Source organism: Nematolebias whitei, chromosome 2 (assembly GCF_014905685.2).
Source record: "Nematolebias whitei isolate Nwh7 chromosome 2, NemWhi1, whole genome shotgun sequence".
NCBI lineage: Eukaryota > Metazoa > Chordata > Actinopteri > Cyprinodontiformes > Rivulidae > Nematolebias > Nematolebias whitei.
The window spans coordinates 56,685,531-56,702,600 of NC_056499.1; the positions used below are offsets into that span (position 1 = coordinate 56,685,531).

The 17,070-nt window shown below is 45.0% G+C and overlaps 1 protein-coding gene across 1 annotated transcript in view; it reads left to right on the forward strand.

The window, feature by feature from the left end:
- LOC119427401 (oncoprotein-induced transcript 3 protein-like) overlaps nucleotides 1-17,070 on the forward strand; it is a 70,896-nt gene that overhangs the window by 53,133 nt on the left and 693 nt on the right. The gene's annotated exons all lie outside the window — the stretch shown is intronic.

A 17,070-nucleotide genomic window follows, 5' to 3' on the forward strand; every position in this document is an offset into this window, starting at 1 on the left:
TGTTTCACAGTTGATTAAAAATGAGTAGTTCACTTCAACATTTAAAAATGGTTTGAACTAAACACACTTTGATTATCAAAACATTTGTAAAATAGTAATGATAATAGAAAAAAGAGAGTGTTCTTTCAATTGATCAGTGCAGGACACTTAGAAAGTCTCTGGATGAACTTAATCTTGTGTTTCTGGACTCAAATCAATGAAATACAGTTCTTGTCCCAGGAAGGCCCTCAAGGCCAGGACTTTGACCTGAGGCTTAGTTCACTACAACTATCATGAGAAAGATATGACACTCCTTAGTGACTTAACCACTTATGAACCTCTGAAAAGAGATCCAGGAAGTGGTTACAAGAAGAAGTTAATAGATTGCCTGAAAAATTTGGAGCAGGACAAGGCTATTAACTGTTTTCTATACCACAGACTGTACCCAGGGGAGGCCACACCTAGTCTGTATGGAGGACCAGATTGAACTTTTTTGGATACATTTGATACAGTTGACCACAATATTTTACTACAGAGGCTTGAACATGATATTGGGATTACAGGAACGGCTCTAAAATGGTTTAAATCATATCTATCTGATAGATTCCAGTTTGTAAATGTAAGTAATAAGTCTTCTTCATACACCAAAGTTAGTCATGGAGTTCCTCAGGGCTCAGTGCTTGGGCCAATACTCTTTACTTTATGCTTCCATTAGGTAAAGTTATTAAACAGCATGGGATAAATTTCTATTGTTATGCTGATGACACATAATTATATTTGTCCATTCAACCCAATGAATCCAATCTGCTATTTAGACTACAAGCATATCTTAAAGACAAAAACCTGGATGACCCTTCATTTTTTCCTGTTGAACACAGACAAGACTGAGGTTTTGGTTTTTGGACCTGAGCACCTTAGGAATTAATTTTTCAGTCTTTCTCCATCCTTAGATGGCATTAATCTGTCCTCCTGCTCTAATGTTAAAAATCTTGGTGTTATTTTTGATCAGGACATGTCTTTTATCCCCCACATTAAAAACTTTACTAGAACCACCTTCTTCCACCTGTGTAATATCACTAAAATTAGAAACATCTTATCTAAAAATGATGCAGAAAAACGTTGGTTACGTACTGTAACCCCAGATTCTATGAGTATAGGCGTAGCCCTTTAAGGCTGTCGCTTAGTGGGTTTATCCCGATATGCAAAGCATCGCACTGAAAAATTTAGTCCACGCCCACCTGCTGTGTGGGCCCCACCCGGTCCATATAAATTACGTTAAGAGCGAGAAATCGGCTCCCAAAAACAGCTTTTTCTTCAGCCATTTAGGAGCCAGTGAGGCCCGACGCTTAAAGGGCTATGCCTATACTCATAGAATCTGGGGTTACAGTACGTAACCAACATTCTATTTCATATAGGCTTCGCCCTTTAAGGCTGTCGCTTAGTGGGTTAAGGGCGAAGCGGAGGTTGTCCTCGCCTCACTGGGTCCATTCGAACACCGTATGAAGCAGAAGCTTGCCCCAAAAACGTCTTGTCACTCAGCTCCTCATGTGCGTAATTACGCATTGCGTAATTATGTGTGCCATGCACAGACGCATGTTGTGTAACTATGCATCCTGAATGCATGAACGCCCCGGAAAACTTCAACGGGGAGGGAAAAAAGCTGAAAAGAGCCATGAACCAACCGGTTTACGGCTGAACCGTATGAACAGATTAATAATAACAGGAGAGCTGATTATTAATCAAATGAACTGATTGGTAACAATAGTCGTGAAGTGATTAGTGACAATAGAACCAAAATAACAATCACAACTTGAGATTGATAACAACATCTCACACTGTAATGCATGCAGACAGATGTGAGTAAAACAGAGTTCCATGAAACAACAATATTCATTCTGTAAACACTAAAGACAGAATGTGTCATGGAACGAGCCGTCACATTACGTAGATAAAAGCGAATAAATGAGCAGGGTGTTAACCATGCAGCCGCAGTGCAAAATGTCCTGCATTGTCATACCATTATGCAAAGCAGTCGAAGATGCGATACCCCTGATCGAGTGTGCTCTGAGGTTGACAGGAGGCTCTAAATCTGATGCTCTGTAGGCTTCAGAAATGGCCTCACACAGCCAATGTGACAAGCGCTGGGTGGATAACGGTCGACCTGCAGATGCATCTCTATAATGCACAAACAAATGTTGACGCATTGCAGCTGTGCACGCTATGTAACACGTCAATGCCCGCACCGGACAGAGGAGATGGAAAGACGCTACTTCTTCTGATCTGTGTGTGAAGGGGGTGGGGGGGGAACCCCGGGGGGATCCCCTCCAACGATATCGCTCTTGATTTAAAAGAGCTCGTGATGTTTTAGGCATAAAAGCTGGGTTTGGTCTTAAATCAGCTGAGCTGCCGTCAGCCTGAATTCTGAGACATGACGGAGCGACAGAGAGGGCAGATAAATCACTCACTCTCTTAGCGGATGTTAAAACCAGCAGCAGGGCTCTTTAAAGAGACAAGAATTTAAGTGGAACCTGATCCAAAGACTCAAATGGAGCTTTGATCAGGACCTGCAGGACCAGTATTAAATCTCACTGTGGAACAAGTGGGTGTGAAAACAGGCCTGCGTCTCTGTACACCTTTTAGAAAACGCTTCATCAGCGGATGTTTAAAAACCTGTTCTGTCTCCGAAACCTTTCGTGGCAGGAAGAGATGGCTGCAGCGTACGTTTAATCGTGCTGGACGCCAAATTTCTGTCCATCAGCTACTGGAGAAAGGACAGCATGCCACCTAATGGACATGAGGTGGCCTCTACATGCTTCTCTGTACACCAGCGCTGAAAAGCTGTCCGCTTTGATGTGTACAGTGCTGTGGTAGATGCAGCACGTGAAAACAGAATTGTGCGCACTATATCCTGTGGGTGACCCATCCTCTCTAAGCGGATCCGTTTAGCGGCCAGACCCACAGGTGCTGGCCTATTTCTGGGTAACTCCTGGTCGGTCCTCCTGCCTGGAGGAGAGCGTCCTCCCTCCACGGCAGTTTCCACGGGCACCCCGACAGCAGGCGTTGCAGGACTGGGAACCATGGTGCGCTCACGCGTTCGGGGGCCACCAGGAGAGCTGTCAATCCCTCCTCCTGAACTCGGTTCAGGAACTGTAAAATCAGAGGAGGTGGAGGAAAAACGTGTACAGAAGCATTTTGGGCCATGGGCTGTGGGCAAATGCATCCACCCCCAGCGGTGGTTCATCTCGTGGGCTCAGAGAAAACCATAATTGACACTGAGCGTTTCTCGTGTCACAAATAGGCCCACAGCTGCTATTTCAATCTGAGTCAAAATGCTCCGTCAGAGGATGATTAAAGGTTGTTCTGTCTACGACAACTTTGAGACAAGAAAACATGGCTGCATCATACGATAATCGTGCTGGACACCAGATGTCTGTTCATCGACTGCTGCAGAAAAGGACAGCATGTCGTCCAGTGGACATGAAGTGGCCTCTACGCCTTTCTCTGTACCGCAGTGCTGAAAAAACTGACCATTTGATGTGAACAGTGCTGTGGTGGTTGCAGCACGTGAATCTTGAATCGTACGCACTACATCTTGAGAGAGATCCATCCTCTCAAAAAGATCTGCACAGCGGCCAGACCACAGGTGCTGGCCTAATCTGATTAACTCCTGATCGTTCCTCCCGCCTGGAGGAGAGCGTCCTCCCTCCACGGCAGGTTCCACGAGCGCCCTGATAACAAGTGTCGTAGGCCTGGGAACCATGATGCGTTCACGCACTTAGGGCAGAGGAGCTGCCAGTCCCTCCTCCTGAGCTCGGTTCAGAAAACCGTGATACCAGAGGGAGAGAGGAAGGTGAAAAAGCATTACGACCATAGGCTGTGAGCAGGCACGTCCACCCCAGCGGTGGATCGTCCCATGGCTCCACGATAATTATAGTTGACATTGAGCGTTCTCTCGTGTTGCTACACGTCCACAGGCGCTGGCAGGATTTCTGCCGTGTCTGAGCCATAGCTCTGGGTGGAAGGTCCCAGGTCCCCGTGTCGCAAAGGACCGTCTTTGGACATCACATCCGCCCCCTGTTCGGAATACATGAGATGTACCCTACTCCAATGGAGAGCAGATTGGGTGTGCCCCACACAGCATCTGTCTCACAATGTGGCACATGGGTTGAGTGCATACATCTCCCGCCTGTATGTATGTAACAGTCACTTGCTGTCTGTGTGAATCAAAAACCCTGATGATTCTGTAGTTCAAGGTCAGTGTTGAGTCACATTCAAAGAACCCGTGCGACACTCCAAAAACATTTAAATGAGCTGCTGTGTGGAGAACCATAGCATCCCCACAGCTTGTTAAATGTGTGTGCCTCTGTGAAAACTGACATGTGTGACATAGGTCTGCTGACGGAAAACAGCTGATGTCACTCAACCGGTTCACTTGAGTTGCACTGCTGCCACCTGTCTGTACCAACTGTTCAGCAGCAGCAGGTGTCCAGATAAAGCAGAATTAGAACGGCTCGGGCGCATAATGGGGTGTTGTTTCTCACAGTTCAAAAAATTGACAAATCTAGAATAAATCTCATCTTTCCAGTTCGTTGGGACCAGGAAGTGATGAGAGAGAGACCTTGCATTTTCCTCTCCTTCTGAGACTCTAGAAATTACATTTAAAACAGAATTTCCTGAACTTCTGCGAGAGGGGACGAGATCTGTTCAGAAATGACAGAAAACGTCACAGAGTTCCTCCACACCAGGGTTTGAGCTGTACTGCAGCGTGAATCCCTGGATAAAAACGGTTCGCCCATCCGTCTGGAGTGCGCGCTCATTGCCACTCATTTATAAGTTATAAAGCGGGCACGCATTTATGCTGTGAAACTCACATGCATGCTGATGTGAGCTGGTGTGCGCTGAGTGAGAAAGAAAACACGCGCGCCCCCGAGCATGCAAAACGTTGTGCGTTTGCTGTGGGACGCAGCTCATCTGTGTTGTGCTCACGTTGTGTGCAGCTGATCCGTGTAAACGTTCGGGGAGCGGGTGCACGTATGAGCCGACGTGCCCTGAAGAGTCGTGTGTGCGCGCCCTCATTCATGCTACGCCTTAAGCCAGATTGCCGCGGGAGCGTGCGTTGACACTGGTGCGGTCAGGAAGCAGCGCGCAACATCGGTGGGGCGAGGTTACCACTGGGCTCAGTCTGCCGAAACACGTTCATTCTTGGCTGCGAATCATGTGAACTTTTGAGTGATTCCACGAGCTGCAGTATTAATTCACAAAACCTTCTTCGAGGATGAAGGAGCAGAGCCGCTGTGAGGCTTGTGAAACTGATGACGCCGTGGGAGCGCGCGTTTGACACCACTGCGATGAAAAACGCATGTCGCTCCTGCCGAGAGCGAGATACGTTACTGGGGCTCGTACCGCGGTCTCACGTTAACGTTGACGTGAACGGCGGGTGCTGAGAGCTGCGTGCGCGCTTTCATGACGCGGGAGGGCGTATTGGCACTGCTGACAGTGAATGTAAACAACCTTAAAAAGGCTCATTTGTGATGAATGTGTGTGATGGGGCCGCTTGTCAGATAATCCATGCTGACAGCCTGGCTAAAAGATACTTCATCATAAAATGATGTTTATTTCACATCGTGTCATCAACACACCTCCAACAAACCGACTGTATGCAGTGGGAGTAACGCATCCATTCTGTTTGAAACTCTAGCATGGACCGGGGGTTCTGCGTGTCCAACCTGGTTCTGTTTACTGGACTTGAGTCGTGTTTTGAATGGTGGTACGTTGTCTGAAGCTGAACGCCGTCTCAGAAGCTGCTCCTCTGCTGATTTCTTACGTTTCACAGTAAAGTGTGCAATTTTTTGAAGCTTTAATGGGCGATAATTTGACCGGACTGTTGATGCTAAATGCTAGCTTTAGGCGAATACACACGAGCTGTGATTGGTTGAGAACCGCTGTTTGGGTCGTTCTGATTCGCTGAGAAGCTGGTGACGTATCCCTGTACGTCCACTCACTCTGGTGTCAGTGCGTAAAGCCCACCCCCGATGTTCACGTGTTTGTGAAGTCACGTGACCCCGGAAATGAAGCTCGTTTTTAACGGAGTCTTCTTTAAGTGGTTTAAAACAGCTGAATAAAGCCCTGACATTCGTTCCTAAACTGATGAGTGTATGCATAAAGAGCGTGCTTTTGAAGCAACGCCACGTTAAGCTTTAAATCCGTCCATAAATGCTGATTTGAACCGGGTTCGACCGTTGCTAATCGTAGCTAACGGCTAACGACCGGATGTCAACAGGACGGTTCACAGGAAGTCGTCAGTGACTTCTACTGGTAAAAGTAAGCTTACACTGCCACCTGCTAGTGAAAAAGAGTATAACAGTTATCCAGAAAGAAAGCTGTGCACTTGCCTTTCATTTAAACTTTTTTTTTTCTGTTAATCCGAGCCTGGTTTATGGGTACTGTTTAAATAGCAAATTCTGGTAACTTAAACTGCTTAAAGGGCATTTAAAACTACAAAGTTGCTGTCAGACTTTTTAGAAAAATTGTAGGTTTATTAATTTTAAGTGCATTTGAGTACATGAACACTGAAATAGCCTGGCTCTTGTATCTGTTAGATTTAAGCTCATTAAGTAACACTGCCACAGGAGGCATTTACTTACAATATTTATGGGGTAAGGCCTGAACAGGGGCCCATTTATTGAAAAGTTGGCTTATAACAGTACTGTTGATGGAACCCAGAGCTAAAATAGTGTATGACACTCACTGCTCTCTTAAATACAAACATTTACCTGTTGAAAAACTCTGAGATTGTAACGGTTTAACCAGATAGGTTTTGCTGAACAGTGGATAACCATGGCAGATTTAACAGAAGCTGATGTTGCTCCATGTGATAAGATGGACTGGCTTGAGACAGCCCTGAATAAGCTGCTCACAGATTCCTTATATACATATGGTGAACAGGTGGACAGCATGAACTCAACAGAGTTATTGGAAGAGCTGAAGGAAGTTGCAGAAAGTGTGACTTCCACAGCCATAATGAAGTCAAGCTATGAACAACTAGCTAAAATAGCACTCTTGCTGAAAGCTAAATTTTATAGTGAGGCCAACAAGGCAGAAGCTCTTGATAAAAGGTTGATGCACGAGACAGAGGACCATGTGGCAACACGTGTGGAGTACCTAAAATTTGTGGTACAGTTTAAATTTGATAAGGAAACCTGGGAGGATAAATTGAAACGTGAAGAAGAGCTCTCACAAGCTCAGCTGTTGTCACAAGCAAACTCATATGAGGAAAAGCTACGTGAAGGAGGGATTAAGTACGAAGCAATGTGTTCAGACAATGATGTTCTACAACGACAGTTGCAGCTCACATCAAAATCTCTGGATGAGTGCAGATTGGAAAAAGCGGCGTTAGTCCAACAAGGCGTGCGTTTACAAAGTGAGTGTCATACATAATGTGAATGCTTAGCAGCCTGTGAGGCAAAACTTGCCGCAGCCACAAATAAAATTTCTGACGAGGGGCAAGGATGTCTGGAACTCAAAGACGAACTGGGTCAGAGTCCAGGTCAACCACCACCACCTCAGAAGGATTTTGCTGTACCTCCTACACATAATCCCCTTCTGCCACCTCCACGTGAGTCTGTTGAATCATCTCTACGTGAGTATTTTGTTCCAACAACACCAATTCCTCAGCCAGAATTGCATAAATTAGCGAAGTTTGTCCAACGCTTTGAGCCAGGGCCGTTGGATTCGACCGACACTAAGGCCTATCTGAACGACCTTGACTTCCAATTAAGAAGCTATCCTAACGCTACAGTTGAGGATAAAGTAGGTTTGATCAGGCTCACTTCAGCCAGGACAGTGTTTTCCTTCATAGAGTGTCAACCTTATGCCACACGAAAGGATTACCGCCTGTTATGTGCTGCTCTTATGAAAGAGTATACCCCTTGCGCGGGACCTGGCGGATATCCAGCCGCCGACAAGGTCATGCAAGGTAAGAATGAGCACCCCAGGGCATATTACTCCAGAATTTTGCAGGCTTATTTTGGTTACAGGAACGAAACCGGCATGGAGGAGGAGGAGGCGTTTAAGTTCGTTTTCAGCAAAAATCTCCACCCTGACATAAGAATGTCAGTGCAGATGATGGCTAATTTCAAAGAGAAACTCATCAGTGAGATAAAAAATTGTGCTGTGAATATCTTTGAAGCCCGTTCACAGGCCAAAACACCCACTGAGGTGTTCCCAGGTGAGAGGATTCCTGCCCAGTCATTAGAATTGGAAGGGATGAGAGCTTCAGCTCCCCCTCCCAAAAGAGGCGAGAGGAAACGAGGTTTCCCAGCAGCCAAACCACAACAGGTGAGTGCCCCCTGGTCCAGACAAGATCCTAAATGGTTTCCCAAGAAACCAGAGGATGAACGAATGTACCAGAAGGGGGGCGAACGCCCTAAGGGTAAAAAGTATGGCACCAAAGGTGGCCCATACAACCAGGGATCCCACTGGGAACCCAAGAGGAGGGGACCTGCTTCCCCACCACGTCGGCCTGAACAGCCTGACATGAAAAAGAAATAGCAGCAGGTCCAGAAAGAGAGCCCCAGACCTCTGAGCTTGGGCGAGACAGAGAGTGTGCGTCGGTTCTTGGAATTGTTGAAAGGTGTTGCCACGGACAAACAACCTGACGTGTTGTGTGGCAATATCATTGCTGATGAGTCAGAACACACAAACAACACCGTTACTGCTGTCACAGACAGTCACCAAGACGTTGTTGTTGTAAACTCTGACAGGCCCTCACCAGAAAAAGGGGGGGTACAATCACACGTCACCGATGGTGACCCGTCACAAACTGAAACCTCAGAAACAGCAACAGCTGTGCTAACGGTTCAGATAAATCAGGGTGACACAAACAACAATGTTGCCGCTGTCGTGGACAACCACCAGGACCTTGTTGTTACAAACAATGAGAGCCCCTCAACACACAGAGAGCGGGTGATCGCATACATCAATGACGGAGGCCCATCAAAAACCGAACTCTCAGGAGCAGCAGCGACTGCATCAACAGTTCGGAAAAACCAGGATTACACAGGCAAAGGTAAACTTAGGAAGAAACGTTGGCCAAAACCTACAAGATTCCTGTGTAACCTGATCAGAAAGGGGGTCGCTAAAAAAGCTTACCTGTTGATCACACTTGAAGGGGTCCTCACACATGAAGCCCTACTGGATGGTGGAGCCGACATAACTATTATGTCAGCCAAACTGTTCAAGGAGCTCAGGACCGCCGCTAATGGTGTTCACAGGGAAATACCTCTCATAGAACGTGCTATAGAACTGCAGGGCCTCGCAGAGACGAGGACAACCCTAACAGCTATAGCTATGGTTCACATGCAGGTTGGCGAGATGACACTACACCACCCGATGCATGTGTCTATGGTTGACTCATTCCCATTTTTGATCGGCCAGGATTTTATAAATTGCTTTGAGGCGATTATAGATTATGGTGAACAGACAATGTGGGCCAGAGTGAGCAAACCCCTGCCAATACTCATGCCTCCTGAGACAGTCACAGACTGCCCAACAGCAGGCACCGCAGAAGGCACCGAGGACCTCTCAGCAGAGAACACAGTCCCGGTAAGTAAGCCTTTAAAAGCATGTGAAACCAAAGAGACCCAACCGGTGGACCCAACTCTGACTGCACAAGAAAGCCTCCTCTGCGAGCTGAGACAGTCAGAGCCCACCTGATACTACCTACCGTTGGTAGTTAAAGGTGTAGAGATCCAAGGATCCCACACTGAAGATGCTGTACTGTCGCTGTGGACAGATAAATCAGCTATTAACCAAGCTTTCTACGAAACATTGGTTAAAAAACATTTGGGTCCAGTTCTGATCGAGAAAGCTTTCCGCTTTCCATTGTATCCCAACAGTTCACGAGTGATGACTGCAAAAGGAGTCATTAACCTGAAACTGATCTGGAACCAATGGGAACTGGTACACCCATTCCTCGTGGTCCAAGACTTACCACATGCAACCTACATAGGCTCTGACATCTTGGAAAGATTAGGTGTCCAAGTGGACACCAGCCACATTGTGCTATGGTCACTAAAACCAGCCGAAAAGGATCCTCCTGTGCTTGACACAGCAAACCTTACGGCTGGACAGACCATTCCAGAGGTCTGCCAGGAATGTACACAAGATGTACCTGCCACCCAACTGCCAGCAGCGGAAAAACCCTCAGTAAAGGAGGACCCAAATCACCACTACTTTGATGACAATATCTGCAAAGATATGACAACACTGTACATGGATGGATGCTCATTCCACCAAGAACAAACCTGCAAATCAGGTGTTGGAGGGATTCTCCTCCAAGACCGAGAAGAGGTCACTTTTAGCTATAAATTGGGCTCTCAGACTTCTCAGTATGCTGAGATAGCAGAAATCCTAATAGCTCTCCAGATGGCAGTAGAACGCTCCATCCAAACGCTAGTCATCTGCACGGACTCTAATTCCGCTCGACTTAGTTTCTTGTGTCATCTCGTTCTGTGGAAACAGAATGGTTTTCTCACAAGCAACAAGAAAGTGGTCAAACACAAAGAGCTTTTTATGGCATGTGATCACTTGGTGACATCACATGACCTACAGGTCTACTGGAAAAAGGTTCCAGGACATTCAAGAGTCCTAGGCGATGACAAGTGGTATAATGATCTTGCAGACTTCCTAGCCAAGGACGGAGCCGTGGACGGCCCTCCGTGGTCCTTTGACCCCTCCTGGCTGCTTGCAACTCTGTCAGTACAACCTACAGCCGAGGTAATGGCAGTCACACGTGCACAGGCTGCAGCCATGCTGGCTGACAACACAGTCTCTGTACAACCCGTGCTGACTGACCCAGAGATCATCCAACTTCAGAAGTCGGATCCTACAATAAACTCGATGATGCTGTACTTGACTGACCCAGTGAAAAACACTCCGTCCGAAGCCGACCTGGATTCCAATCCAGACTTTAAAGTCCTCTTTCAGCTGCGCAAACAGCTAAAACTAATCAAGGGCATCCTAACTTTTGCTCATGGAACGACGTCCTCACCCGTGTTCTTGGTCCCCCATGACCACAGGGGGGTGATGTTAGTTCATGCACATGACCTCCCGTCCGCAGTACACAAGGGAGATAACGCCACGCTGAAAGCATTAAAACAAGTTGCTTATTGGCCTGGAATGAAAAAGGATGTCAAGAACTACATAAAAGGGTGCCTGGTCTGTGGCCAGTTTCAGCCATCCAGACCACTCCACAGAGCACCACTGTAAAGTAGAGGCATTGCATTCCCATGGTCCGACCTCCAGATCAACTGGGTTGGACCACTTATTAAGAGCACTAGAGGAAATAAATATTTTCTCACGGTAACTTGCGCATTTACCAAATGGGTAGAATGCCTACCAGCTCCTAACGACACATCACAAACAACTGCTATGTTACTAATGAATCATGTATTTTCAAGGTTTGGACTTCCCCTCAGGGTGAACTCAGACCAAGGTACACACTTCACAGCTGAAGTGATAAAAGAACTGTGGAAGATGCTAGGCATCAAAGTCAACTTCCATGTTGGCTACCACCCACAGGCCTCAGGCCAAGTGGAGAAAGCAAACAGAACTGTGGTAAGTATTTTGAAGAAATACATAGCCGCAAACCACAAGGACTGGGACGTGAAACTCCCTCTGGTCCTCATGGCCATAAGGGCCACTCCACACACATCGACTGGCATCTCTCCCTTCGAGATGATGACGGGTCGACAAATGACTCTCCCTCTACACCTGTTGTACCAACCAGGTGAGGCCGCCATGGCAACAGCCTACACCACACAACAATACATGAATGACTTGGAAAAACACCTTAAAAACACCTTTGCGTTTGCCCAGAAAAACCTGGAAAAATCCACTGAAGTACGAAAGGCGTACTATGACCAAAAGGCCTCTCACGAGGAACTCCAAGTGGGAGATAGGGTCTGGCACTACACGTTCGCCCCCACAACCGGGAAAAGAGAGTCCGGGACCGGAACTCTCGCCCGCAAACTGATGCCCAGGTGGACTGGACCCCACCTGATAACAGACAAACTGTCTCCAGTTGTCTATCAGATCAAAATCAGCAAAGGCCAAAAAGAGCAAATGGTTAAATGGGTACATCGAAACCAGGTTAAACTACACAAGGCGTTCAATAACTCCACAGGAGACAAAGATCTCACAAACTCAGACCTAGTGGGGAAAAAAGGTCGTCCAAGCAGAAACTAAATAAGTTTAAGCTTAATTAAGTGTTAAGATAACAACTCAGACGCAATAACGTGATCAAATCTGACAGAGTGAGTGTTGCAGTGAAACGTTGTTTCTAGTTGCTTAATCACTACTTTTGTCGATGTTGAAACATTGTTTTTCTGGTTGCTTAATCACTACTGTTGTCAATGTTGAAACGTTGTTTATTTGGTTTTTGGTATTGTTTCTGAACACCCCCAGCAATGAAAGAATGAATTTTGTGTGTACTTTAGTTAGAGACTAAAAGGACTTTAACTATGCCAACATGCAGTTCATTTGTTAAACTTCAACCTTTGAGGAGTCAATGTAGATTAATGCTACCTTAAGTACCATAACCTACATTGGTCTCACGACGCTTAAGCCGAACCTACTTGAACAAACCTATTCGGGTGTGTGTGTGTGTGTGGGGGGGGGGGGGGCTAGCCATCCTTCAGTTGAGTCTCGCCATAGACTCCAAAAACATTTAGGGGGGAAACCAAAAAACCAAACCTCAAGTTGTTCGTCTAAAGGGACAACAGACGAACCAAACTATATTTTGCCATGTAAATCTAACTTAAACCAAGTTAGGAATGGAAAAATAGTTTGGACAGCCCTTCTATAGGTATGAATCCCTATATATAATTTTTCAGCATGACCTACCCTTTAATTGGTAACTGTAGCTAAACTAAACCATGATAACTTACACACCAGTTGCATATAGGTTAAGGTCTTATGTAAAATCCCACTCATAAACCCAACTAAAACCACTTAAATGCATATCACATAGAACCAGAATGGCACCCACTGGGAACCACCAGCAGCAACCTTCGCTGAAGGGACCTACAACTCCAACGTGGGTCTCCAATCTCCATCCAGTGGTCGCCTCTGCAGTTCAATCAAGGGAACCCCTCTGCATGCTGATCAATCAACACCTCCAATCGTTGTGGATTTATCTTTGTGGATTATATGACTTTTTCCAATGGATTACAGACTTTGTTTCCAAGGGGTTAAAGCATTGCTACAATGGAATTACCAACAACATTATGGAATTACCAACAACATTGTGGAATTACCTAAACCGTTGTGGGATTACCTTCTTTGACTTTTGTTTTCCTCTTGCTGGATTACATCAAGATCAAGGACATTCAAAGGCGTAAGTTCATGTTGGAATTCATCCCCATGGACAGGCGATGATTTCCAAAGGGGGGACTGTAGTGAACTAGGCCTCCGACAACAATCTGTCTCTGAAGACCTTCATGGGACAGGAACTGTTATTTCATTGATTTGAATCCTGAAATACAAATTAGCTCATCAAGAGACTATTTTATTGTATCCTGAATTAATCAATTGAAAGAACACTCTTCTTTTTACATTATCATTACTATTTTAGAATATCTTGATAATCAAAGTGTGTTTAGTTCATACCATTTCTAAATGTTGAAGTGAACCACTCATTTTAAATCAACTGTGAAACAGTATTAATGATTTTTAAACCTCATTAGACTTAGGAATCATTTTAAATGTATATTTACAAAGTAATTATGCATTTTGATCTTCTGTCTGAATGAGGAGTAGTCATGTCGGTCGAAAGTCAGAGAAAGTCAGAGACGAGTTATTAGAACGAAGTGTCTTGTTTTTAAACCTAGCAGACGGTAAATAAGAAGCAACTAGCACCTGCAAAGTTTCTCACTTCTTCAAAACATTTCCCTGTCTGTACTAAACGTTCCTAAACATTCCTGCCCTCTCTTGACTTTTAATAACCCTCTGACATCACTGAAACAACCCCCTGTTGGTTGTTTCAACCAGTCAGGAAGTATCAAGTGACCGGAAGTGGGGACTCTTTAAAAAGTCAACACTTCCTGGAACTAGGCAGTCTTCAGTCTTCTGCAGTCTTTGACCGGAGTCTTCCTGGAGTCTTGCTCAGGCTTTCATTGAGTCTTCCACTTCTGAGTGGAATCTCTGACTGAAGTCTTCCTGAGAATTCTTAAGGAACTTTCAGATTTAATCAATAGCTGATGGATTTGACTGTGAGACGAGGGTCCATCTATCCCAGCTGGAGTCACAGCGCCTCGCTGTGAACTCACCCGGGTGTATCGCCCTACAACTTCGAAGGAAGCTTGTTCTGTTTAACGGAGTAAACCGCACGACTTCTGACGATGACCAGCCACACTGACCGGAGACGCTGTAAAGGGATCGTACTAATGGACTTCTGTTCCGGAGTGGAGGTAGCCCCTGCCTAAGGTAACAAAGTCTCTGCACGTCCTGAAGTGTACCGGGGGTTTGAGCTGGTGTTGAAAAAAGCGTGCTAATTCTGGTCAACAAAACATACATCTTCCTTCATCCACCTTCCTTTTAAACTTCTCCTTCCTTCCCTTAAAACTTTTCTATTTGCCAGTAATCTAGATGCCTCAATCAGTAATGTTCTGTTGTCTTGTTAGTAAAGTGTGCCAAGTTTTTATTAATCAGAAACAGATCAGCAAATCAATGTGTACATGTCTTGATGTTAAATTTTGATTCTGTTAAATAAATGACTGCATTTATTCTGATGGGTCAAAGAAAAATGGCGTCTCATGTCACTGATTAAACAATCCTCACAGTTATCTCGGTCACATGGCATTAATTTAACTCGAAAAAAAAAGAATCCGTTGTATTTAAATAATTAATATTCTTTGTGCTTGACCTAGCTTTAAGAATAATTAATTAGTAGTGAAGCTACAGAAAAGCTGTCCCTGCCTCACTACAAGTAAATAAAAGCAATAAGAAAATAAGAACAAACATGCATATCACAGTTAACACACAAACGTAGCTGGTTAATGCCAAACGTGACAGAAGTTCGGCTAATCGTGTGAGCTCCGCATGAGCTTCTGCAGCTAAGAAGCTAGAGCATACACCTGTCACTTCATGTTGTCGACACAAATAAAACAAAGAACGTTATAAGCTAACATTATGAATCAGTAAAACTGAGTTAGATATATTTAAATGGACTGTACTTATATAGCACTTTTCTATCTTATCAAGACACTCGAAGTGCTTTACACTACAATCTGTGCCCTAATTTACACAACACTCTACTATTTCTCTACAAAGCTAATTGAACAAATGATTCTAAAGACACTAATCAGAGCTTTATCACATTCATACACCGATAGGATACACATCGGAGGCAATGAGTGGTTCAGTGTCTTGCCCAGGGATACTTGAGCATGCGCCTACTGGTGGATTTGAACTCCCAACTCTTGCATTGGAGGACGATTGCTCTAACCACTCAGCCACAGCTGCCCATTTAGCAAAGTAGTACAACATATAATCATATATTCTGATCAAATCATTACTTTAAAAAGAAGAAAAGTGAGAAATGACAGTGTGTTACCTTCACTTGCTGTATGGTAAATGAAGAAAACAACCGTGTGTTCCCCCTTCTGGACATATGAGGCATTACCCATTAGGCACAGACCATTCTTTTACCCGCTTTTTCCTTTTTGGGTGGCAGCGTTTACTGGTGCCCGTATCCAGCAGTCACTGTGCGAGAGGGGGACACCCTAGACAGGTCTCCAGTCCATCACAGGGACACATAGAGAGAAACGAGACAAACAACCATTCACTCTCACTCATACCTAGGGACAATTTAGAGTTACCAATCAGCCTAGCATGCATGTTTTTGGTCTGTGGGAGGAAACCAGAGTAGGGCCTACTCGGAGAAAACCCACGCAGCACAGAGAGAACATGCAAACTCCACCCAGAAAGGCCCCTGGACCGGGATTTGAACCAGGGTAACCTGCTCGCTGAGAGGCAGCAGCTCTACCAACTGCGCCACCATGCTGCATCCATCCAAGCACAGAACAATGATCAGTAATCCTAAGCAATTGATCACAGAGCAATATGTGCAGCACTTATAAGACTGAGTTTGTTGTGGCTCCTCAGACTGGTGAAGTCTTTTGGATGAAAGACTAAACGTTTCAACAAAAAGAAACTGTCCAGAGGACCTGACTTAACTTTGTTGGAATGTGTCAGGAACTTTTACTCTGCTTTCACATAAATCCTCCTTATTCCCTTCACAGGTAGCCCTTCGAGCCAGGGACACGTATGATGGTTGCCAGAACTACCACTACTGGTACTGCTACACTGGCAACTGTGGCACCCCATTCAGTAGATCTATAAATACAATTGACTTTAGCACCAATGCACCACTGTCCAACAGAGAGTGGTGTGAAACAGAAAATCTGGAGACATGGAAGCTCTATAGTGACAAACCATTTGAGCTAAGGTGGGCAATTTTTTCTTAAGAATGCAGACTTTTGTTATTTAACTGTTGAATAAAACTTGTAGAACATTATACCAGCTTTTACCATCTGCTGAAAATATTTTTATGCCAGTAAATATATTGTTCTGTCTTTCTTACATATCAGGGCAGCTAGCTGTTGCTGGATCCCAACACGAAACTCAGTTAGTAACTGGAGGTTTAATTCTCTTGTGGATTTGGGAAGAAGATCTGACACAGGAGAACCAAACAGATCACCAGATATTGCTATTCTTCCTTTCCTGAGGTAATTGTTCTGCTGTTTGAATGTGAAATTTCACACCTGCTTTTCTCAAACCAACATAAGACAGGACTTTATTTATTGTACAATTGATAAACTCAGATGCCACAGCAGCAACAAGACAGAGTAAAGAGAAAAAAAAAACAAGGAGTAAAACAATGAAACAGGAGTAACAAATTCACAGATATTCATGAATCATAAATATTGTATACACGTATAAATAATGTATATGTATACTCAGCAACCTCTCCATTTCCTTATATACACACACACACACACACACACACACACACACACACACACACACACA